The sequence below is a fragment of the Oncorhynchus clarkii genome, chromosome 26, assembly GCF_045791955.1.
Source record: "Oncorhynchus clarkii lewisi isolate Uvic-CL-2024 chromosome 26, UVic_Ocla_1.0, whole genome shotgun sequence".
NCBI classification, from domain to species: domain Eukaryota; kingdom Metazoa; phylum Chordata; class Actinopteri; order Salmoniformes; family Salmonidae; genus Oncorhynchus; species Oncorhynchus clarkii.
This window is the reverse complement of record NC_092172.1, coordinates 24,681,149-24,707,509: the sequence shown is the minus strand read 5'-3', so window position 1 is coordinate 24,707,509 and position 26,361 is coordinate 24,681,149. Positions and strand designations below refer to the sequence as shown.

Sequence of the window (26,361 nt, the reverse complement as noted above, 5' to 3'; positions counted from 1 at the left end):
GGGCGGGCTGTCGGGCAGGCACACCCTCCCTAAGGCACCTGCAGAGCAAGACACTGGTCCCTCCCTGTGATACACTCATCACATGCCTCCCTCTCCCGCAAATGAGCTGTGATTGAGGTGATTTGGATTTCCAGAGGCTGTCACAATGGTTTTGACTAGCAAATAGACGGGTGGTAATGGGAGAGACAGGCCTGTTATGAGAGCCCTGTCAGGGATAAGATAATGCCTCAGAGTGAAGAGGTTAAAGACACCGCTTCCCAGTTAATAATTAATTGGTGTCCGTGTGGCGGATCCACTCCAATGCTCCCAGTCATCACTTGATAATTGCTTTACATTTAATTTGGCTTTGGAGAGCGTTTTTCAAGCCAAGTAAATTGTGCTTAGTGTTAATAATATGAACCTGTCTTCAGACACCGGTTTGGTCAGAAACCAATGGTGACGAGACAAAGGTAGGCAAAGTGTGCCAATTTGAACGCTGGAGATGGTGTCTCCATTTCAAAGTAGTTTATCCAATTGACAGGGGGAAACACCAATTGACAGGGGGAAATATATCTATGGTTGTGTTCTGTGATTTAACAAAGAAGATAATTGTTACCATTATCAAAAGTTCATTTGGGAATAATAAATTTTTACAGTTGTATCATAGTATGACTACTTAGGGGATTCATAATACTATTACTTTAACCTGGGATGGATTAAAAGAGCAGGCCTGTTATTGTACACCACAGTAACTCACTTCTAGAAGGTATTAGAATGAAATGTCTGAATAGGCATCGTATTGCGTACTATAAGGTGGAAACGGAATGAACCCTTTACTTTTCTCAATGTCAAGTGTCTCACCTAAGCATTTCCCAACTTTAATCCTCTTAATAAAAAAAAGCTGCCAGGTGCTCTTTAGCATTTTGGGGTTCTGTGCTGCGGCAGCTTGCTCTGGTGTAAACAGTGGGGGAGAAAGAATCTGAGTTACCTTAAGTAGCAGAGCTGTCGCCACAGTGACAGTGTCAGGCCTCCTACTGAGGCGCCCTCCAACTGACTGGCTCCTAAGGTCATGTGAGTTAAACTGCCCAGGTGTATCTGTGTGCAATTAAGTGCTAGACAAAAGAGAACCAGCAGACGTCAGACTCTGGCCCCAGAGGACAGGAGTTGCCCATCCCTGACCTATATAGTGATTAGGGCTGGCACAATTACAGCATATCCGACAGTTATGGATGAAAACCGTCATTTAAATAAAATAACCGTTTACATTTATTTTATTTTTTTTGTGTGTGGAACGAACAGCTAATTGAAGACTGGGCAGCCGGGCATTCGTGCAGTTGAGTCGGTTTCTGCGGTAACATGGATTCTTAACAATGAGATGTAACTTTGTTAAGCAAAGTGTTGTAGCAAACAATTCTTTGGTTGCCTAGGCAATGCCCCCTTCCCTGCAGCACGGCAACACATGCAGTCAGGAGCGGAGGAAAACACTATTGGAACGGTGACCACAGTCATTTGGCTGCCTAATAACCGTCATCCCAAATTCCATGACCGTCACAGTCATAATAATGATGTTACACAACAGTTGGACATCAACTGAGCAAAATCCTATTTCTCTGCTGAAATAATCCTGTAAAAATGTACAGTTTTATGTTGTATGATTGTTAGTTGTAGTGTGATTAGACTGTATGCCTGGATGCACCCAGAAGGGGTCATCTCAGTCTGCCTTCCATTCCTTCCCTGTGTTGTGTGTGCTTCACCCAGCTATAAAGCTCCTCATCTGTAGATGACACCAGCAGATGTTTGTGGAGCTGGCATGAAAATGGCTTCTCAGTGGAACACTTCCCGTGTGAGCAGTGTAGAGAGGAAGGTGCCCCACACCCGTTTGGAGGATGAGGCTGACCTCCAGGTAGGTAGAGACCACATCCATGTTTATTCCCAGATACCACCCCCCCTTGCCCTGGGGCACTAGTACCACCCTCTACCCCTCCCCGGCTGTCACGCCCAGACCATAGAGAGCCATTGGTTCTCTATGGTGTAGTAGGTCAGGGTGTTCTAGCTCAATATTTCTATGTTGGTGTTTTGTATGGTTCCCAATTAGAGGCAGCTGGTAATCGTTGCCTCTAATTGGGGATCATATTTAGGTAGCCATTTTTCACACCTGTGTTTGTGGGATATTGTTTGTTTTGTGTTTGTGCACCACTACTTTCGTTGTTGGTTTATTGTTTTGAAGTTTCACCGAAATAAAGATGTGGAACTTCACACACGCTGCATCTTGGTCCCGTTGTAACGGATTTCTTCGTTTGAAGAGGTGTAGCAAGGATCGGACCAATACGCAGCGTGGTAAGAGTCCATGTTTTAATAGAAAAGACTGAACATGACACAAATACAAAGTGAAATGGAAACAAACCAGTCCCGTGTGGCACAAACACTGACACAGGAAACAATCACCCACAAAATACCCAAAGAATATGGCTGCCTAAATATGGTTCCCAATCAGAGACAACGATAAACACCTGCCTCTAATTGAGAACCAATCTAGGCAACCATAGACCTATATAAACACCTAGATGGAAACAACCCCATAAATCTACAAAAAACCCTAGACAGTACAAACACCCTAGATGAGACAAAAACACACATATCACCCATGTCACACCCTGACCTAACCAAAATAATAAAGCAAACAAAGAATACTAAGGTCAGGGCGTGACACCCATCCTTATTACGAACGTGACACCGGCTGACCTCTATACTGCCTCCATCTGCACCAGTTTGCTCCTGATTCCACCCCCTCTCTCGGGGCTTCGGATGCTCTCTCTGCCAAATCTGCAGCAGGCAGTGCTCAGCCTTGCATGCGCAGAGATAATGATCAAGTTAATTAGACCTGAGATTGAATGAACTGCGGCAGCAACTTAATCATTTGTAACTTGATTAGAAATACTATATTCTGCAACTCCAGAGACGGGCAAACTTTCCTTTTTTGAGTGCTTGAAAATTAAAGTCCACTTTAGAATTCAGGTCTTGAGATAATGTTGCAATAGAAGCAGGGAAATAAATCAGAGCTCGTATATTCAAACAAGCCCATAAGCTGAGGGTAAATTTCCTTGTGAATGGTTTTACTGAGTTGACAGAGCAGATGTGGGTTGCCTTTCTGTTAATTGTTCCTCTGTTATCCCCATAGCAAATATGCTCATTTGGGAGGAAATTAGGTCAAGGTAGCTTTGGGGTCGTCTGTGAAGCCACCCACAACGAGACAAGGAAGAAATGGGCTATTAAGAAGGTGAACAAAGAGAAGGTGAGTGCATTAGTGTTTCCCATGGGCAGCTTGTTGACTGCAGTGATGAAAAGAGACACTATAAAGTCAGTCTAATGGCTACTAGAACAGCCCCACACCTCAGTGCACTCACTCAGCTTCTTCCTTCCATGCAGGCTGGAAGTTCAGGTGTCAAACTGTTGGAACGGGAAGTGAGCATCCTGAAATGTGTGAACCATGCACACATAATACATCTAGAGGAAGTCTTTGAAACACAAAAGGTAAGGGATGCTTTCTTCGAAGTAATGGAGTCAATATCTCAGTAGTGTGCGTGCAGACGATTGCGTAAGCACCATGAATGAGAGCGAGGCTGGTCAGATCTATTTGTGGGGGCCATTATCAGTCTGTGTGCTGTGCTTTGTGTCCAGAGGATGTATCTGGTTACTGAGCTGTGTGAGGGAGGGGACCTGAAGGAGCTCCTTCAGAAGAACACACGCTTCACAGAGGAGGAGACCAGGCACATCATCAACAGCCTGGCTGAGGCCATCGTCTACCTGCATAAGAAGGGTAATATGACTGACTAAAGTTATCGGTTTCACACCGTTACAAGGCTCTACATTTGAACATTTTACACGGTGAAACTTTATTTCAATAAACAATAAAGGAAGGGTAAGAGGCAGAATATCAGACTGCCTTCTTTTACCTTTATGAAACATAACTAACTAATCTAGGTGCACTGATTAAATCATTCCAACATTAATGCAAACAGTACAGACAATGTGTTGTATGAGTAAATTGTGTGCGGGGACAATGTGCAAATTGGTGATATCACGGTCACATCGTACTCAAACGAGTCAAATTGCTTTGGCCTCATTGACGTGTGATAATCAGGGAGATGATACCACGTTATGGCTCCCAGTCATTATAGAACCTGGCTTATTCTAATAATGAGATAATAATGAACAACTGCCAGGCAAAAACAGTAGCCCTTTTAATTGAGTCTGAGAGGTTTATTTGAAGATGCTGTTTTTCCCCCCTCCTGATGGTGAAATCTCTAGTTAGAGGTAATTTAGGACGTTGCTTGGCAATGAGACACCATTACATGGGGCTAATGACTCATTTACAACGAGCTGGGGAGGAATACAGATTAATAGGTGTGTTTTCACACTAAGAGTCCCTCTACGCTGTCGTGCCGCACTTCTATGGCGACTAATGATACAAGTGGGGATGTGATGCTAAAGGTTAGCAGTGACTGTCACAGGTAGTGGCCTTAAAGGGCAATTCCACCACTTTTCAACCACATTTTCATTATCTCCAGCACAATACCAGTGTGTACATATATGAAAATGGTGCACCACTACGTTTTGTAGAAATAAATATAAACGCTCTGTTTTCAGATATGTAGACACTGGTTTGGTGCTGGAGATGATGAATATGAGGTAAACATGTGGAGGAATTGTCCTTATAAGCAGCATGAACATTTACATTCATTACTTCTTGAACAGTAAATATGACAAATTTGTTTAGTAAAGACATTGATATGATATATTTATTTTGCATAGAACAGTTCATTTGGTCCCATAGAATATTACTATGAATTTTGTGAACCATTTGTTCATTGTACTATTAGTTCTTCACAATGCTGTTGTTACTATGTACACATAGAGGTTCATCCACTGTTGTACACCCCGGAGTCTTTATTTAGTCCATATCTTCCTGAGCTCAATCTACATGAACATTAGAGCAGAGGAAACAATATATTAGAGGTCAGCATGCTCTGCCCCTCTCACAAAATCACTTTAACCGAGCTGAACTTTAAGACTCCAGCGGAGAGAACTTCTCAAAAACTAATATGTGTGCAGAGACTCTTTATTTCCCATCCCATCAAGTCAATCTAGCAGCAGCATCTAATCTAACCTTTATAACTCTCTCAAACGTCTCCGAATCCTCCGCTCCATTCTGCACATCTCCTTTAATGACCACTGATACTTTGTGGCTCACCATTTTTAAAAGGAGGTTGATATCTAGAGATTTGTCATAGGGATTGCTTGAATTTAGCAAGACGCTCATGGTTTTCCTGAGGATAAAGTAGCTGTTCTTGTCACAATCTCTGGGACTTCAGCTGGGGCAGAACCCCTCTCTTCCTCAGTGAATCAAACTCATTCCCAGTGGAATGCTCGATGACACCCATGATTGATTAAGGTTGTGGAGATGTCACCTGTTGAAAACAAGGCAACACTAAACATGTTGTCCCCCACGAATGATGCAGGGATGTCACGTGTCCTACTTGTATCAGTACACTTGCAACAACCTAAGCAGAACAAAACTTATATTAGATCAAATAAGCCACACATAGCAAAAAAGCCATTCCATTTTATGTCACAGAATTTGACACTCATTGACCTCCATACAAAAACTTCTTACTTGGTGAGCATTTTCTTTTTTTAAACACCACCTGTTGGAGAAGACAGATTTTGGGTCCACTTATCCCTCTCGCTTCGCCTCTTCCTCTCTGGTATGACTCACATTTCAGTTAATTACTACAGCCTTGAGCCATTCAGTGTCATTTCGTAAATGCCGGATCTTTATGGTAAGACACATCATTCACCCAAGTTTAGTCAAAATCATCCAGTGCTGTCTGAGATGGCGTACGGACGTACTGAGACAGATCCACAGTCCCTTCCCTGATTTCATTGTGGGGGACAATTACTCATTGTAGATTTAGCCTTTAACTGCTTTTAATCAACCATAAGGTCTTTTGAAAGCCATTATGGTTGGTTCTTCTCATAGTAAAGGTGGTTTAATTTTCGTATTTCAGACATACAGTGCCTTGCGAAAGTATTCGGCCCCCTTGAACTTTGCGACCTTTTGCCACATTTCAGGCTTCAAACATAAAGATATAAAACTGTATTTTTTTGTGAAGAATCAACAACAAGTGGGACACAATCATGAACTGGAACGACATTTATTGGATATTTCAAATTTTAACAAATCAAAAACTGAAAAATTGGGTGTGCAAAATTATTCAGCCCCTTTACTTTCAGTGCAGCAAACTCTCTCCAGAAGTTCAGTGAGGATCTCTGAATGATCCAATGTTGACCTAAATGACTAATGATGATAAATACAATCCACCTGTGTGTAATCAAGTCTCCGTATAAATGCACCTGCACTGTGATAGTCTCAGAGGTCCGTTAAAAGCGCAGAGAGCATCATGAAGAACAAGGAACACACCAGGCAGGTCCGAGATACTGTTGTGAAGAAGTTTAAAGCCGGATTTGGATACAAAAATATTTCCCAAGCTTTAAACATCCCAAGGAGCACTGTGCAAGCGATAATATTGAAATGGAAGGGGTATCAGACCACTGCAAATCTACCAAGACCTGGCCGTCCCTCTAAACTTTCAGCTCATACAAGGAGAAGACTGATCAGAGATGCAGCCAAGAGGCCCATGATCACTCTGGATGAACTGCAGAGATCTACAGCTGAGGTGGGAGACTCTGTCCATAGGACAACAATCAGTCGTATATTGCACAAATCTGGCCTTTATGGAAGAGTGGCAAGAAGAAAGCCATTTCTTAAAGATATCCATAAAAAGTGTCGTTTAAAGTTTGCCACAAGCCACCTGGGAGACACACCAAACATGTGGAAGAAGGTGCTCTGGTCAGATGAAACTTTTTGGCAACAATGCAAAACGTTATGTTTGGCGTAAAAGCAACACCCTGAACACACCATCCCCACTGTCAAACATGGTGGTGGCAGCATCATAGTTTGGGCCTGCTTTTCTTCAGCAGGGACAGGGAAGATGGTTAAAATTGATGGGAAGATGGATGGAGCCAAATACAGGACCATTCTGGAAGAAAACCTGATGGAGTCTGCAAAAGACCTGAGACTGGGACGGAGATTTGTCTTCCAACAAGACAATGATCCAAAACATAAAGCAAAATCTACAATGGAATGGTTCAAAAATAAACATATCCAGGTGTTAGAATGGCCAAGTCAAAGTCCAGACCTGAATCCAATCGAGAATCTGTGGAAAGAACTGAAAACTGCTGTTCACAAATGCTCTCCATCCAACCTCACTGAGCTCGAGCTGTTTTGCAAGGAGGAATGGGAAAAAAATTCAGTCTCTCGATGTGCAAAACTGATAGAGACATACCCCAAGCGACTTACAGCTGTAATCGCAGCAAAAGGTGGCGCCACAAAGTATTAACTTAAGGGGGCTGAATAATTTTGCACGCCCAATTTTTCAGTTTTTGATTTGTTAAAAAAGTTTGAAATATCCAATAAATGTCGTTCCACTTCATGATTGTGTCCCACTTGTTGTTGATTCTTCACAAAAAAATACAGTTTTATATCTTTATGTTTGAAGCCTGAAATGTGGCAAAAGGTTGCAAAGTTCAAGGGGGGCGAATACTTTCGCAAGGCACTGTAGTTCACCGAGACCTGAAACTGGAGAACATTCTAGTGAAGAGTTACCATCATGGTGTTGATAATGACATGATCAATATCAAGGTGAGACGGCAACACAAACTGGAAAACTTTCACTGCCGTTTCTCATCCAGCCAGTCTCTGCAGGGACTTAAGGACAGGCTGCTGATGTGTTTTTTTTCTCCCACTCTCCCCCTAAATGGTTTTAAATGCTACCTCATTATGACAGACCCCCCTTTGGTTCCCCTTTATATCACGCCGTACAAAAGGGTGAATCAAGAGCATCTTTTAAGACAAATTACCGCCTGGGCCCAGCATGTTGTGTGCATTGGAGCACAGGCTGAAGCAGATACCTGGAACGTGGGCTCAAACAAGGCAGGACGGCAGCATAAATCACACACACACACTGCTGAAAGACAGCGTTGTTCTGGCACGGTATAGAAGGCTTTTATCTGTCAGGAGGAGGTCATCTCTCCTGGATATTTTCTCCTGTTGTATTTCTCCTGCCTGCCATTATTTACTACATGAGACCATACAGCATGTACAGCTCGTATTTGTTATTCATCTAACATAGAGAGACCCAGTTATTGTTGCTCTTCAAGTAAACCTTGTTTTGTCTGATAAATAACACCAACAAGAAAGGATTTGATATGAGATGGATACATGCTGTAGGCCTGCGTGTGTATCAGTGTCTGCTGTCGGCCCTCTCTCCTCCCAGGTGACAGACTTTGGGTTGTCAGTGAAGAAGGGGGGGGGTGTTGGCAGTGAGAACATGCTGAAAGCCACCTGTGGGACTCCTATCTACATGGGTAAGACTGACACGCTCAGCTCCTACACACAAAGATCACATCATATTAGAGTAGTCCTGTTAAAACCGGTCCTCTCCTCTCTGTTTCAGCTCCTGAGGTGATCAGTGCTCATGAGTACAGTCAGCAGTGTGATGTGTGGAGTATTGGGGTTATCATGTACATGCTGAAAGCAATCCACCCACCCATCCCTCCTTTATCACTGCCTGTCTTTCTGGTCTGTCTGTGTCTCTCCCTCTCACTGTAGCAGCTTTTCCTATACTGTGTACAGTTCGCCCAGTGACCGATCAACTAGTAGTATAGTTTTAGAAGCCTGTGTGACTGACCGGTCTGCCTCCTCGTAGCCTGTGTGACTGACCGGACTGTCTCACTGTAGGCTGTGTGACTGACAGGACTGTCTCACTGTAGGCTGTGTGACTGACAGGACTGCTTCCCTGTAGGCTGTGTGACTGACAGGACTGACTCCCTGTAGGCTATGTGACTGACAGGACTGCCTCCCTGTAGGCTGTGTGACTGACAGGACTGCCTCCCTGTAGGCTGTGTGACTGACAGGACTGTCTCACTGTAGGCTGTGTGACTGACAGGACTGTCTCACTGTAGGCTGTGTGACTGACAGGACTGTCTCACTGTAGGCTGTGTGACTGACAGGACTGCCTCCCTGTAGGCTGTGTGACTGACAGGACTGCCTCCCTGTAGGCTGTGTGACTGACAGGACTGCCTCCCTGTAGGCTGTGTGACTGACAGGACTGCCTCCCTGTAGGCTGTGTGACTGACAGGACTGCCTCCCTGTAGGCTGTGTGACTGACAGGACTGCCTCCCTGTAGGCTGTGTGACTGACAGGACTGCCTCCCTGTAGGCTGTGTGACTGACAGGACTGCCTCCCTGTAGGCTGTGTGACTGACAGGACTGCCTCCCTGTAGGCTGTGTGACTGACAGGACTGCCTCCCTGTAGGCTGTGTGACTGACAGGACTGCCTCCCTGTAGGCTGTGTGACTGACAGGACTGCCTCCCTGTAGGCTGTGTGACTGACAGGACTGCCTCCCTGTAGGCTGTGTGACTGACAGGACTGCCTCCCTGTAGGCTGTGTGACTGACAGGACTGCCTCCCCGTAGGCTGTGTGACTGACAGGACTGCCTCCCCGTAGGCTGTGTGACTGACAGGACTGCCTCCCCGTAGGCTGTGTGACTGACAGGACTGCTTCCCCGTAGGCTGTGTGACTGACAGGACTGCCTCCCCGTAGGCTGTGTGACTGACAGGACTGTCTCCCCGTAGGCTGTGTGACTGACAGGACTGTCTCCCCGTAGGCTGTGTGACTGACAGGTCTGCCTCCCCGTCGGCTGTGTGACTGACAGGTCTGCCTCCCCGTCGGCTGTGTGACTGACAGGACTGTCTCCCCGTCGGCTGTGTGACTGACAGGACTGTCTCCCCGTCGGCTGTGTGACTGACAGGACTGTCTCCCCGTCGGCTGTGTGACTGACAGGACTGTCTCCCCGTCGGCTGTGTGACTGACAGGACTGTCTCACTGTAGGCTGTGTGACTGACAGGACTGCCTCCCTGTAGGCTGTGTGACTGACAGGACTGTCTCACTGTAGGCTGTGTGACTGACAGGACTGTCTCACTGTAGGCTGTGTGACTGACAGGACTGCCTCCCTGTAGGCTGTGTGACTGACAGGACTGCCTCCCTGTAGGCTGTGTGACTGACAGGACTGCCTCCCTGTAGGCTGTGTGACTGACAGGACTGCCTCCCTGTAGGCTGTGTGACTGACAGGACTGCCTCCCTGTAGGCTGTGTGACTGACAGGACTGCCTCCCTGTAGGCTGTGTGACTGACAGGACTGCCTCCCTGTAGGCTGTGTGACTGACAGGACTGCCTCCCTGTAGGCTGTGTGACTGACAGGACTGCCTCCCTGTAGGCTGTGTGACTGACAGGACTGCCTCCCTGTAGGCTGTGTGACTGACAGGACTGCCTCCCTGTAGGCTGTGTGACTGACAGGACTGCCTCCCTGTAGGCTGTGTGACTGACAGGACTGCCTCCCTGTAGGCTGTGTGACTGACAGGACTGCCTCCCTGTAGGCTGTGTGACTGACAGGACTGCCTCCCTGTAGGCTGTGTGACTGACAGGACTGCCTCCCTGTAGGCTGTGTGACTGACAGGACTGCCTCCCTGTAGGCTGTGTGACTGACAGGACTGCCTCCCCGTAGGCTGTGTGACTGACAGGACTGCCTCCCCGTAGGCTGTGTGACTGACAGGACTGCCTCCCCGTAGGCTGTGTGACTGACAGGACTGCCTCCCCGTAGGCTGTGTGACTGACAGGACTGTCTCCCCGTAGGCTGTGTGACTGACAGGTCTGCCTCCCCGTCGGCTGTGTGACTGACAGGTCTGCCTCCCCGTCGGCTGTGTGACTGACAGGACTGTCTCCCCGTCGGCTGTGTGACTGACAGGACTGTCTCCCCGTCGGCTGTGTGACTGACAGGACTGTCTCCCCGTCGGCTGTGTGACTGACAGGACTGTCTCCCCCGTCGGCTGTGTGACTGACAGGACTGTCTCCCCCGTCGGCTGTGTGACTGACAGGACTGTCTCCCCGTCGGCTGTGTGACTGACAGGACTGTCTCCCCGTCGGCTGTGTGACTGACAGGACTGTCTCCCCGTCGGCTGTGTGACTGACAGGACTGTCTCCCCGTCGGCTGTGTGACTGACAGGACTGTCTCCCCGTCGGCTGTGTGACTGACAGGACTGTCTCCCCGTCGGCTGTGTGACTGACAGGTCTGCCTCCCCGTCGGCTGAGTGACTGACAGGACTGTCTCCCCGTCGGCTGTGTGACTGACAGGACTGTCTCCCCGTCGGCTGTGTGACTGACAGGACTGCCTCCCCGTCGGCTGTGTGACTGACAGGACTGCCTCCCCGTCGGCTGTGTGACTGACAGGACTGTCTCCCCGTCGGCTGTGTGACTGACAGGACTGTCTCCCCGTCGGCTGTGTGACTGACAGGACTGTCTCCCCGTAGGCTGTGTGACTGACAGGACTGTCTCACTGTAGGCTGTGTGACTGACAGGACTGTCTCACTGTAGGCTGTGTGACTGACAGGACTGCCTCCCTGTAGGCTGTGTGACTGACAGGACTGCCTCCCTGTAGGCTGTGTGACTGACAGGACTGCCTCCCTGTAGGCTGTGTGACTGACAGGACTGCCTCCCTGTAGGCTGTGTGACTGACAGGACTGCCTCCCCGTAGGCTGTGTGACTGACAGGACTGCCTCCCCGTAGGCTGTGTGACTGACAGGACTGCCTCCCCGTAGGCTGTGTGACTGACAGGACTGCCTCCCCGTAGGCTGTGTGACTGACAGGACTGCCTCCCCGTAGGCTGTGTGACTGACAGGACTGCCTCCCCGTAGGCTGTGTGACTGACAGGACTGCCTCCCCGTAGGCTGTGTGACTGACAGGACTGCCTCCCCGTAGGCTGTGTGACTGACAGGACTGCCTCCCCGTAGGCTGTGTGACTGACAGGACTGCCTCCCCGTCGGCTGTGTGACTGACAGGACTGCCTCCCCGTCGGCTGTGTGACTGACAGGACTGCCTCCCCGTCGGCTGTGTGACTGACAGGACTGCCTCCCCGTCGGCTGTGTGACTGACAGGTCTGCCTCCCCGTCGGCTGTGTGACTGACAGGACTGTCTCCCCGTCGGCTGTGTGACTGACAGGACTGTCTCCCCGTCGGCTGTGTGACTGACAGGACTGTCTCCCCGTCGGCTGTGTGACTGACAGGACTGTCTCCCCGTCGGCTGTGTGACTGACAGGACTGTCTCCCCGTCGGCTGTGTGACTGACAGGACTGTCTCCCCGTCGGCTGTGTGACTGACAGGACTGTCTCCCCGTCGGCTGTGTGACTGACAGGACTGTCTCCCCGTCGGCTGTGTGACTGACAGGACTGCCTCCCCGTCGGCTGTGTGACTGACAGGACTGCCTCCCCGTCGGCTGTGTGACTGACAGGACTGCCTCCCCGTCGGCTGTGTGACTGACAGGACTGCCTCCCCGTCGGCTGTGTGACTGACAGGACTGCCTCCCCGTCGGCTGTGTGACTGACAGGACTGTCTCCCCGTCGGCTGTGTGACTGACAGGACTGTCTCCCCGTCGGCTGTGTGACTGACAGGACTGTCTCCCCGTAGGCTGTGTGACTGACAGGTCTGCCTCCCCGTCGGCTGAGTGACTGACAGGACTGTCTCCCCGTCGGCTGTGTGACTGACAGGACTGTCTCCCCGTAGGCTGTGTGACTGACAGGACTGTCTCCCCGTAGGCTGTGTGACTGACAGGTCTGCCTCCCCGTCGGCTGTGTGACTGACAGGTCTGCCTCCCCGTCGGCTGTGTGACTGACAGGACTGTCTCCCCGTCGGCTGTGTGACTGACAGGACTGCCTCCCCGTAGGCTGTGTGACTGACAGGACTGCCTCACTGTAGGCTGTGTGACTGACAGGACTGCCTCACTGTAGGCTGTGTGACTGACAGGACTGCCTCCCTGTAGGCTGTGTGACTGACAGGACTGCCTCCCTGTAGGCTGTGTGACTGACAGGACTGCCTCCCCGTCGGCTGTGTGACTGACAGGACTGCCTCCCCGTCGGCTGTGTGACTGACAGGACTGCCTCCCCGTAGGCTGTGTGACTGACAGGTCTGCCTCCCCGTAGGCTGTGTGACTGACAGGACTGCCTCCCCGTCGGCTGTGTGGGGAACCTCCATTCATCGCCACCTCTGAGGAAAGACTCTTTGAGATGATCAAGAAGGGAGAACTCCACTTTGTCGGACCCATCTGGGACTCTATCAGTGATGCAGGTGACATACAGTATTACTGCTTCTCAACCGCTGACTTCTATTTGTAACATCTCTGATGATATGGAACTCTAAGGACACATGGTACTTGACCACATCCAGGTTGAGCTGATAGGTCCTTCTTACAATGGTTATTATTACATGACTTTAACATAGCGTACTGACTGTCCCATTTTTATCTCACCAGCCAAAAAAGTGTTGAGTTGCCTCCTGAAAGTTGAACCCCCCCCGTCGCATCACAGCCAATGAGCTGCTGGATAACCCCTGGATAAGGGGCTGATCTATGCTGGATAACTGGATAACCTGCTGGATAACCCCACGGTAAGGGGCTGATCTTCCCAGCTACATTTCACATGAACAATAATGAGTACAGGAAGGACTCTCTCTGGTATTGCTGCATGATGGGATTGGGAATTGGTATCTCACAGCCTGGTTTATGGGTTTGATTGCAGTGTGGTGATATTAACCCTTTAGAGGGGATCTAACATTAAGTGGTACTGTGTCTTACAGGGTGACACCAACACTTTGGCCACACCCACCAACGTGCTGGAGATGATGCGTCTGTACCGGGATGACCCAGAGGAGGTGGAGAGTGAGGAGGAGAGCGAGGTGGTCAGTGATGTGCTGAACAAGCTCTCTGTCAGCTTCTCCCAGGACAGCCTGACTCTGGAGCCCAGGGCAACACTGGAGGACGGGGCAGGATCAGAGCATACAGTAACACTGGAACCTAGGATTAGGCCTGAGAACAGGGCAGGGATGGAGGGTGGGGCCAGGCTGGAGGACCAGGTAAGGCCGGAGCCCAGGGTGGCTTCAGCGCACAGTAACCGCAGGAGCATTGCTGAGCTCAGCTATGAGGGAGACACAGACGGTAGCAGCAGCAAACCCACCACCCCCACCAAACAGGTACTGTAGTACACAGTTACCACACATACTGTACACACAACTCAGTCACGCCATCATGACCTGCCACTTCATAGGTATTAGGTTCAAAATAACCTCTTTCACTAAACCCACACGACTCAAGCTCCGGTTTAAAATTAGCCTTAGCAAGTGAGCTGTTTCAGTTACACACTGGTATACGATCTTCCGTTTCCCATCCACATCAATTAGCTTATGTGGTAATGATCTTGTTTTTGACTAAAGACTAGGTCTCTGTTGCGTAGCTATACTTAAAGCATGGGAGTTATCACCCAGCGGTTCAGGCGCTCTACAATATTTAGGGTTATTCAACCCCCCTCCCCCGATATCTCTGTAATCCACTGCAGAGACAGAAGAAGAAGGTTGCTGCCTCATCATCCAATGGACTGAAAACCAACGGCTCTGCTGTGAAGGTCTGCAACTCACTCAGTCCCCCCACTTCACAGGTCAGTCGTTTCGCAGTCTGTCTGCAAAGTCCTCTTCTCACAACACTAGGAATTAGGCTACCGTTAGATATTTTGACAGTTTAGACATTTTTTTCTGATACTGATGCAATAAAGATGATTACAACTCTTCATCGTGAAATTGTTTTTCAAATTTGTCACACGGGCCATTGATTCATGTATTTTATATCAAGCTAAATCTCTATTTGTCTTCACAAAACAGCCTGGAAGGTATAAGATCTGACTCTAAATGGGTTGATTTGTTAAAGAAAATGCTTTTAGTTTTTAAGGCCCCCACCAGAGGGCAATGCCACCCATATTTCAACGTAATTCCTGTCCTATAGCGGAAATTGTCGTTTAGGTTCCACCTCCGAAAAATAACATAGGCTGCTAATACATATTAATGAATTGGTGGTGGGACTATTGTGGTGATTTCCATGTGGAGTGGGGAAAAGCAACAAGCAGGGTTCTGACGGCTGTCAGTCTAGCTAGCTAACATGCTAACTTTATCTAGCAAGCTAATGTTATCTGTTGTTCCAAAAGATTAGCTAGCTAGGCTATGGCTGGTTCTGGAGATGGATTTGTCATAAGCATGTAGGGCAAGGATGGGCAACTTTGAGGGTGGGGGCCACAAAAAATCTGAACTCATCATGGGCCGCAGTTGCTGGGTTTGTGTACTCGCATCCATAAAGCATTTTGCCATGGAGTGGAGAGAAGTTTTTGCAATTTTATAACTCATTTCATGCAATTCTACTCGTTTTGCCATTGGCCAGAGAGAAACTGTTTTGCTGACATAGGCTAATTGACAATCACTAGCTACAGTGCCTTGCAAAAGTATTCAAGCCCCTTGGCATTTTCCTATTTTGTTGCATTACAATCTGTAATTTAAATCTATTTTTATTTGGATTTTATGCAATGGACATACACAAAACAGTCCAAATTGGTGAAATGAAAAAAATGACTTGTTTTCAAAAAATTCTACAAAATGGAAAAGTGGTGCATGCATATGTATTCACCCTCTTTGCTATGAAGCCCCTAAATAAGATCTGGTGCAACCAATTACCTTCAGAAGTCACATAATTAGTTAGATTGCACACAGGTGGACTTTATTTAAGTGTCAAATGATCTCTGTATATTTATACACCTGTTCTGAAAGGCCCCAGAGTCTGGGACACCCCTAAGCAAGCGGCACCATGAAGACCAAGGAGCTCTCCAAACAGGTCAGGGACAACGTTGTGGAGAAGTACAGATCAGGGTTGGGTTATAAAAAAATATCAGAAACTTTGAACATCCCACTGAGTACCATTAAATCCATTATTAAAAAATGGAAAGAATATGGCACCACAACAACCCTGCCAAGAGATGGCTGCCCACCAAAACTCACGGACAAGGCAAGGAGGGCATTAATCAGAGAGGCAACAAAGAGACCAAAGATAACCCTGAAGGAGCTGCAAAGCTCCACAGAGGAGATTGGAGTATCTGTCCAGAGGACCACATTAAGCCATACACTCCACAGAGCTGGGCTTTACGGAAGAGGGGCCAGAAAAAAGCCATTGCTTAAAATTAAAGAAAACAATAAGCAAACACGTTTGGTGTTCGCCAAAAGGCATATGGGAGACTCTCCAAACATATGGAAAAAGGTACTCTGGTCAGATGAGGCTAAAATTGAGCTTTTTGGCCATCAAGGAAAACGCTATGTCTGGCAAAAACCCAACACCTCTAATCACCCCGAGAACACAGTGAAGCGAAGCGTGGTGGCAGCATCATGCTGTGTGGATGTTTTTCATCAGCAGGAACTGGGAAGTTGGTCAGAATTGAAGGAATGATGGATGGTGCTAAATACAGGGATGGATGCCGCTAAATACAGGGAAATCCTTGAGGGAAACCTGTTTGTCTTCCAGAGATTTGAGACTGAGACAGAGGTTCACCTTCCAGCAGGACAATGACCCTAAGCATGCTGCTAAAGCAACACTCGAGTGGTTTAAGGGGAAACATTTAAATGTCTTGGAATGGCCTTTTCATTTAAATGTATATGTACCGAATAAAAATCTAAAATTTGAAGTGTTTCCATCTCATTTCCAACTCTACCAATACTTTTGTCACAAAAACCGTTGTGTAAAATAGCAAATGTGCCAACTTTGTGTTTGGCACCTGCGCTCAAGCCAACAGCTTGCAGATTATGCGGGTTGTCTAGTTTAGTTTATTAGGATCCCCATTAGCTAATGCACATGCAGCAGCAGCTACTCTTCCTGGGGTCCACATAAAAATCAAAAACATGACAAAGTACAAAACAGTAATAGACGAGCAACATAAGATATTACATTAAATACAAATAAAATAAGAGTTAAATATAGTAAAGACGCAACTAAAATACTATCTAGTATACTATAAAAATAATAGTGTCTAGTCTACATGATAAGAGCGAGAATATTTTTACTTGTCAAATGGCAATCAAGCATTGATCATCATGTAGCCTAATAAACTGCAAGGTTTCCTGAGTCGTAATGGGAGGACTACACATCATATCATCGGTGAAGTCAGCCTGCAGGTGCCCGGCGCACCACAAGGAGTTGCTAGAGCGCGAAGAGACAAGTAGAGTCTTGTTATCTCCAGTTTGGGCATCTTTCATAAATGATCTATTATATTTCTCAGCTCAGTCGCAACTCGCAAACTTTGCAGGTGTTTATGATGAATTAACAATGCCATGCTGGTGGGTGGTACCATTCAAATAAAACCCAGCTCTGAAACGAAACGTATGCTAAGAAGAACGTGCATGTCATTTCATAGGAAAAGACACGTCATTTGCACGAAGTGGGCAACTTTGGGTTTGTCACTTCAAGCCCAAATATATTATACTTTGACCTAAAACAATGAATATTGACTTCAATTGTTGTGCAACATCAAGAGTAAGCTCTGGCAATTGTCTTTCAGCTCAAAAAAAAGTGGATTTCTACTAGTGTGGGCGTTTTAATTCTTTTTGGCCATCATGTTGGTGCTGTTGATATTCACTCACCACTAGATGGTGACAGATTTACCTAGAAGGTGAGCCGAGCTAGTGACTGATCCAGTAGATGTTGTTCTGTAGAGGGGAACCTGTTGTGTTGGCCTTGTGTGAGATGAATGTGAGTATCTTATCTTTGCAGTCCCATACAGGTGGCAAACTCTCCAGGCAGTCGAGTGCAAATCGTCTCAGCCCACAGGACAAGAGTGAGACCCGCCCAACCTCTTCCCCAGTGGGGCCAGCTCCCAAACCAGCGGCCGGTCCAGGGAAGGCAGAGGCCCACAAAGACCTAGCAACGATTTCACTGTAAAGCACCTGATTCCTGTTGTTCAAACTATCCCTGTTGCGTCTCTACTGACCTCTTTAGGTTACCTGTCGTTTCTGTTATGCTTAGTTACGTACTTTGTCTGCATTTTCCATATCAAACTCACTGACAGTCTGAGTCGTTTCAAAATACACTCATTAAAAAGTAGATGGGGGAAACTCAAAGGGAGTGTTCATCTCTCTTATTTATTCCGTTGGGCATAATTCATGATTTATTAGTGGTTCACTGGGTTGTGAAGCTGTTAGTGTTTTCTATGCACTGTAAAAATATACTTTTCTATTTCTTTCAGTATCCTAACGGGCAAATTTGGTATGAAAGATCTTCAAAGTGCTTTGTTTTTCCCCACAAATGTCATTAACATAAAACTAGTCCAACATTCATTAGTAGTCAGTGGCGACCAGGGGCGCAAGCTTGTCTGCTGTTTATTATTTCATTGAGCTGTTCTTAGGATGATTTAAGGATGATTGCCAAGCATTATGAGAAGAAACTAATGTACAGAAACTCCATTATATTGTGTTCAATCAACATAATCAGAAATTATATATTTTTTGTTCTGATTTTGTGATAACTTTTCTGTTATTCTGTTTTGACCTCACACTTTCTAAAGTCTCAAAAGAATGCAGTTGACCCTCTTGGTGTCTATACAGACCACCAGTGGCACACAGGCTGGTTACACGCCATCAGAATGCAGTTGAACCTCTTGGTGTCTATACAGACCACCAGTGGCACACAGGCTGGTTACACGCCATCAGAATGCAGTTGACCCTCTTGGTGTCTATACAGACCACCAGTGGCACACAGGCTGGTTACACGCCATCAGAATGCAGTTGACCCTCTTGGTGTCTATACAGACCACCAGTGGCACACAGGCTGGTTACACGCCATCAGAATGCAGTTGACCCTCTTGGTGTCTATACAGACCACCAGTGGCACACAGGCTGGTTACACGCCATCAGAATGCAGTTGACCCTCTTGGTGTCTATACAGACCGCTGGTTACACGCCATCAGAATGCAGTTGACCCTCTTGGTGTCTATACAGACCACCAGTGGCACACAGGCTGGTTACACACCATCAAATTGCAGTTGACCCTCTTGGTGTCTATACAGACCGCTGGTTACACGCCATCAGAATGCAGTTGACCCTCTTGGTGTCTATACAGACCACCAGTGGCACACAGGCTGGTTACACGCCATCAAATTGCAGTTGACCCTCTTGGTGTCTATACAGACCACCAGTGGCACACAGGTTGGTTACACGCCATCAGAATGCAGTTGACCCTCTTGGTGTCTATACAGACCGCTGGTTACACGCCATCAGAATGCAGTTGACCCTCTTGGTGTCTATACAGACCGCTGGTTACACGCCATCAGAATGCAGTTGACCCTCTTGGTGTCTATACAGACCGCTGGTTACACGCCATCAGAATGCAGTTGACCCTCTTGGTGTCTATACAGACCACCAGTGGCACACAGGCTGGTTACACGCCATCAAAATGCAGTTGACCCTCTTGGTGTCTACAGACCACCAGTGGCACACAGGCTGGTTACACGCCATCAAAATGCAGGGGATTGGGACTGAGGGCAACCATGGCTCTAATCTCGTTTGGGAGGCCATTGAAAGCAGCAGGAGCTACTTTGAGGGCTCTGCCATTCAAGCACAGGTCTTTCTGCTGTAGAGAGAATAATCCCCAGCATAGATACAACATTAAAGTAGTCAAGCAGAACCCACAGAGGCTGTATTTCAAATCCACCCATTTGCATCTTGAAGTGAATGTGTGCAGACAGTGGAGCACGGATTGAGCAGAGGCTTTCTCTGTGTGTATGTGTGTGGTGGTTGGATTAGCTCTTTTGAAGTGATGCACATGGCACATTTTTCCTCTGGCGATTGGTTCACGGCCTTTAAACTGTAAATAGCTCCCTTTTATCAAAGGCTGCCAGTGCTTTGTCCAGGTAGGCATGCTTGTCTTTCCTGGCCTGGTGGATGGTTCCGCATGCCGCGATGAATGCCTGGCTACAGGAGGGAAAGGTTGTTTTAGAGCCTAGTTTTGATACACAACTTTCAAAATAAAAAAAATATGCTTCATGGGAGCACAGAGTGAATGACAAATAAAATATATTTTATAGTATTCACTGAGTATACCTTCCTAATATTGAGTTGTGGGGCATGGACTCCACAAGGTGTTGAGTGTTCCACAGGGATTCTGGCCCATATTGACTCCAATGCTTCCCACAGTTGTGTCAAGTTGGCTGGATGTTCTTTGGGTGGTGGACCATTCTTGATACACACAGGAAACTGTTGAGCGTGAAAAACCCAGCAGTGTTGCAGTTCTTGAGACAAACCGGTGGGCCTGCCACTTACTACCATATCCCGTTCAAAGGCACTTAAATATTTTGTCTTGCCCATTCACCCTATGGCACACACACAATCCATGTCGCAAGGCTTAAAAATCCTTCTTTACCCTACACTGAAGTGAATTTACCAAGTGACATCAAGAGATCATAGCTTTCACCTGGTCAGTGTGTCTTGGAAAGAGCAGGTGTCCTTAATGTTTTGTATACTCAGTCTATATTATCAATACAAATGAAGGGCAAAAGGAAATGGGAAAACACCCAACTGTAATATTGTGGGATTACATTTGCAATTTCCTTGATACTACTTATGTAAGCACCAGATGGAGCTGTAGTGGATTCCAGAGTTCATTTCTAGAATTGACAGGTGGATGCTGGCTAGAATGGCCTGCTATCTGGTTCCATGTGTGAATGCAGCCGTATACGTGTGTGATTGATTGAGCCATCAAATAATTATGATGGTGTATGTAAGTTGTCAGTGAAGAATAACTGCATGTTTGCTGTGATGTCTCGATGATTAATTTAAGGAAAATAGCATGTTGAGAGGGACGTTTTCGCCCAGCATAATCCACTGATCTGAGAAAAAAAGCATTGAAGATAACAATGATTCATTCAGTTTGTAAACCCCTCCTCCCTTTAGACCTGTGAACTGAATTTGCATAAGGTCTGTTTAGACAACCTCCTGTATAGCTAATGCGTTGTCAGAGGCAGAGATGGGATTTCAGCATATGGTCCTCATTTTCTTGTGCCAGACTTTTAATTCAATATAGATGGGGAAAAAATCTCCAAATTGAATTGTGGAATGTGACCTGCAGTAAGTGTGTGCATCTACAGACCTCAGGGAAGAAAACATTTAAAGAGAAACATGGAGGAAAACTGGTTGTCTGATGTCTTCATATGCAGCAGTATTATCCATTTATGTATTCAAAAAGCTTGATGCACCAAACTTCTATCAGATTTAACAGAAGTACAGAGAGGGAGAAGGAGAGTGTACAGAACAGAGCGGTATGGGGGCTAGGTTAGGGGTGTGAGTTTGCGACAAGGCATGGAGGCAAAGGAAATTAGAAATTCGGCGGGATGGAACCAGGGATGCGCCCTCTGCCCCCGTCTCCAGTGGTGCTCCTGACAGATGGGAGCAGGGGGAGGGTGCGAGCAGCCTCCCGAGTGTGGGGATTAAAACCCTGCAGCCCCTTTTGCAGCCTGGAGAGAGTGTGTCACTGTGGAAGGGTGGGGTGAGGAGATGGCACCTGTGGTGAGACTCTTGGGGGGGGGGGGTAATGTCAAAGGAGGAGAGGATGCATCCCTCCCCTGCCCCCCCCCCCCCCCCTGCTAGAACCCCTTTTATTCACTGCCAGGAAGAGATGAGGGTGGAGGGGGTGGGGGCTGCATCTCAATAACCTTAATAGAGCTCCTTTTAATTAATCAGCTCATCTGCAGAGACCCGATACCTGCAGCTGAGCCCCCCATCCACTCCCCAAACACAACATCCTCCCTCACACCACACCTCTCTGCTGCCGTGACATTGTGCTAATGAGGTAACGCAGCTACAATGTCATGGAAACATTTCAGAGACGTTATCTGTAGGAGCTCATCACACATGCTGAGGTCCCTGAACCCCTTCAATGTTTGCATCTGTATGTGTGAGTCCTCCCTTGCTGTGTTACAATGCAACCATTTTACCAAAACAAACATATTCAAAATGATAAAGGAGGAGGGGAAACCATGATGTCACAGCAGTGGGTTGGATTTCTAAAGAAGAAAGGTGTAAAAACCACACCTCAAGGAAACATTTGAGACAGATGGCAATTTCAAAGCAAGCCTCATCAATCTTTGTTGACACTATTCCTTTTTTAAACTACTCTTATTTGGGATATTTGCAATTATAATACATATACTCATTTGAATATCAAATTAATTAGTGAACACACTAGAGTAAATGCCTTTATAAGTCCTTGTTAAAAGTGAAAGGTTCTCGACTGCGGTTGGATGGCGTGTTAATTTACAGTGATATCTAATCCCAAGTTACAGCACATAAAAGGCATTACTATACATATTTTAATGGGGAGGTGGTTGTTTTCCAAGCAATTTTCTGCTAGAGTACATTTTTAATTTATTCATATTTAATTTATTGGTCTCTGCATATCCACTCAGTAAAACTAATCAACAGCATGTATGGGCCCCTCTTAAAGTCACAGCTCTCTCTGGCAGCCAGCCTCTGATCAGGATAAACCCTTCATTTCAAAAGTTCTTTCCATTTCTGCAAAGAGCAGGCTGGGTAAAATACCCTCCCTACATTCAGTCAACCAGGATGATACCACCTCCAAGGAGACTGTTCGATTCTCACAGACAACCTTTAAATAATTGGAGAAAAAAAGTCAGAAAATGAAAAATGTGCCCAGCCTTGAATGATCCAAAATATTTCAATTTCTGCGGGTACTGACCATCGCCACCGCTGTGGGAATGTCATCGGCTAAGGACAGAGCCTCTGCCTCTCCTCAAACTCCTCTGCCCTTGAGTTGGCTTTTTACGGTGTTTTGGCAATCATTTAACACAGTGTGACTGCAGGTCTTATCACCTCCACTGTACGCTCCAAATACCTATCGACCCATTGACACACGGCGAAGAGGGACCTGCACAACCTTACACATGGAAATGATTTCAATTAATTACCATTCCCCCTAGAGGTGGCAGAGCGGAGGTGAGACAAAGGACCCAAACAAGGAGCATTTCTCTGGCGTAATGTGCACCATGTGTAATGAGCGGCGGAAAGGTCATTTGACACATTTCTGCAAGTATGAATCAATTTATTTAGAGCACGTAATTCTGTAGTCACCTCGGCGGTATGGTGGTTTGGCAATGCATTGAGAGGGTGTATTACTAAAGTGGGTCTTCAGTTTCCTCCCCGTAGCCCCAGCTGACCGCAGGAGTGCCTGGAAAGCAGGGAGATAGTGAAATGGAGTGTGCCAGATGCAATCAGTCATATCATAGGAAAATCGCCTCCATCACCTTCAGTGTAATTGGAACATTCATTACACTCCAGTAAAAACACAAGGCACCATTAGATGTTCGCTTTAGGAGTGGATTCCTGGAGAATGAGAGACTTTCGGGGTCTCGATACGGGGTCACAGTCAAGTAAATAATAGGAATTGTTCCTGCGAGGCTCAGAAAACCACTAGGCCCCTGGTTACGCACCAAAACACAACTTGGCACAGCAGAGGGGAAGAAATTCAATTATCGGACAGAAAATAAGATGCCCCTTGTGCCCCTCAGTACAACAAGAACAACAATCAGAACAGTCTCCTATCCAATATCTCACTTGGAGATTCACACGTGGTCATTCTTGTTGTTGTGTCTTCTACATTTGTCAAGTTACTGACAGTATTTTCTCAAACGTTGAAGAATTGGTAGATTTCAGTCACTGTACTTACTGTAGGATGCAGCTAATGGGACTTCTTTATTGATTGCTTCTGTCACATAATTTTTCCGAGATCTATTCTGTAAAAAACACTGATATTATTTGTAAACCCGGTAACGTACAGGGTATGGATTATGTGTGCAATGTTTAACATGTATCGTTATTTTAAGTAGCCACCTCTGACCTCATGGCCCTAGTGTCAACTGTGAGGATAAACATTCTACTGGGCACCAGGGGGACCGAGCCCTAGCCACAGCCTTGTCCCCAATGCTACAGTTTGGAGCCATTGTAGTATTTTGTTATTGCTTGTTTTATGTTGTACTTGTTTGTAATGTTTTCCAACTGGTCTAGAGGGAAATGTGTCACTGTAAACCATGCTGAAAATAAAACAAAAACATTTGGTCGATCAAAGGAAGAATATTTAATATGTTTAGGTTTGAAAATGGACTTATTATTTATGTTCTGAGGGCTGTTTTTAGGAAACTTTGTTGTAAACAAAACAGACAGAAGAAGAATAGAGTGTAAATAGAGTGTATACAGGAATTCTACTCAGAGTAAGCCTGAAGTCACTTCCAGATATCATCATTTTACATTCTCTTTGTGAAGTATAAACACCCTAACAACAAATCTACCCGTTTATAGTGTCTCTAGCCAACTCTCACTAATGACTGTTTATAGTATCTCTAGCCAACTCTCACTAATGACTGTTCATAGTATCTCTAGCCAACTCTCACTAATGACTGTTTATAGTATCTCTAGCCAACTCTCACTAATGACTATTTATAGTATCTCTAGCCAACTCTCACTAATGACTGTTTATAGTATCTCTAGCCAACTCTCACTAATGACTGTTTATAGTATCTCTAGCCAACTCTCACTAATGACTGTTTATAGTATCTCTAGCCAACTCTCACTAATGACTGTTTATAGTATCTCTAGCCAACTCTCACTAATGACTATTTATAGTATCTCTAGCCAACTCTCACTAATGACTGTTTATAGTATCTCTAGCCAACTCTCACTAATGACTGTTTATAGTATCTCTAGCCAACTCTCACTAATGACTGTTTATAGTATCTCTAGCCAACTCTCACTAATGACTATTTATAGTATCTCTAGCCAACTCTCACTAATGACTGTTTATAGTATCTCTAGCCAACTCTCACTAATGACTGTTCATAGTATCTCTAGCCAACTCTCACTAATGACTGTTTATAGTATCTCTAGCCAATTCTCACTAATGACTGTTTATAGTATCTCTAGCCAACTCTCACTAATGACTATTTATAGTATCTCTAGCCAACTCTCACTAATGACTGTTTATAGTATCTCTAGCCAACTCTCACTAATGACTATTTATAGTATCTCTAGCCAACTCTCACTAATGACTGTTTATAGTATCTCTAGCCAACTCTCACTAATGACTGTTTATAGTATCTCTAGCCAACTCTCACTAATGACTGTTTATAGTATCTCTAGCCAACTCTCACTAATGACTATTTATAGTATCTCTAGCCAACTCTCACTAATGACTGTTTATAGTATCTCTAGCCAACTCTCACTAATGACTGTTTATAGTATCTCTAGCCAACTCTCACTAATGACTGTTTATAGTATCTCTAGCCAACTCTCACTAATGACTATTTATAGTATCTCTAGCCAACTCTCACTAATGACTGTTTATAGTATCTCTAGCCAACTCTCACTAATGACTGTTTATAGTATCTCTAGCCAACTCTCACTAATGACTGTTTATAGTATCTCTAGCCAACTCTCACTAATGACTATTTATAGTATCTCTAGCCAACTCTCATTAATGACTGTTTATAGTATCTCTAGCCAACTCTCACTAATGACTGTTTATAGTATCTCTAGCCAATTCTCACTAATGACTGTTTATAGTATCTCTAGCCAACTCTCACTAATGACTATTTATAGTTTCTCTAGCCAACTCTCACTAATGACTGTTTATAGTATCTCTAGCCAACTCTCACTAATGACTGTTTATAGTATCTCTAGCCAACTCTCACTAATGACTGTTTATAGTATCTCTAGCCAACTCTCACTAATGACTATTTATAGTATCTCTAGCCAACTCTCACTAATGACTGTTTATAGTATCTCTAGCCAACTCTCACTAATGACTGTTTATAGTATCTCTAGCCAACTCTCACTAATGACTGTTTATAGTATCTCTAGCCAACTCTCACTAATGACTATTTATAGTATCTCTAGCCAACTCTCACTAATGACTGTTTATAGTATCTCTAGCCAACTCTCACTAATGACTGTTTATAGTATCTCTAGCCAACTCTCACTAATGACTGTTTATAGTATCTCTAGCCAACTCTCACTAATGACTATTTATAGTATCTCTAGCCAACTCTCATTAATGACTGTTTATAGTATCTCTAGCCAACTCTCACTAATGACTGTTTATAGTATCTCTAGCCAACTCTCACTAATGACTGTTTATAGTATCTCTAGCCAACTCTCACTAATGACTGTTTATAGTATCTCTAGCCAACTCTCACTAATGACTATTTATAGTATCTCTAGCCAACTCTCACTAATGACTGTTTATAGTATCTCTAGCCAACTCTCACTAATGACTGTTTATAGTATCTCTAGCCAACTC

General features: G+C 45.8%; 1 pseudogene; it reads left to right on the top strand.

Annotated features, from left to right (window-relative positions):
* Window positions 1-1,759: 1,759 nt before the first annotated feature.
* Window positions 1,760-19,635, top strand: LOC139384590 (serine/threonine-protein kinase 33-like; annotated as a pseudogene).
* The last annotated feature ends 6,726 nt before the right edge of the window (window positions 19,636-26,361 follow it).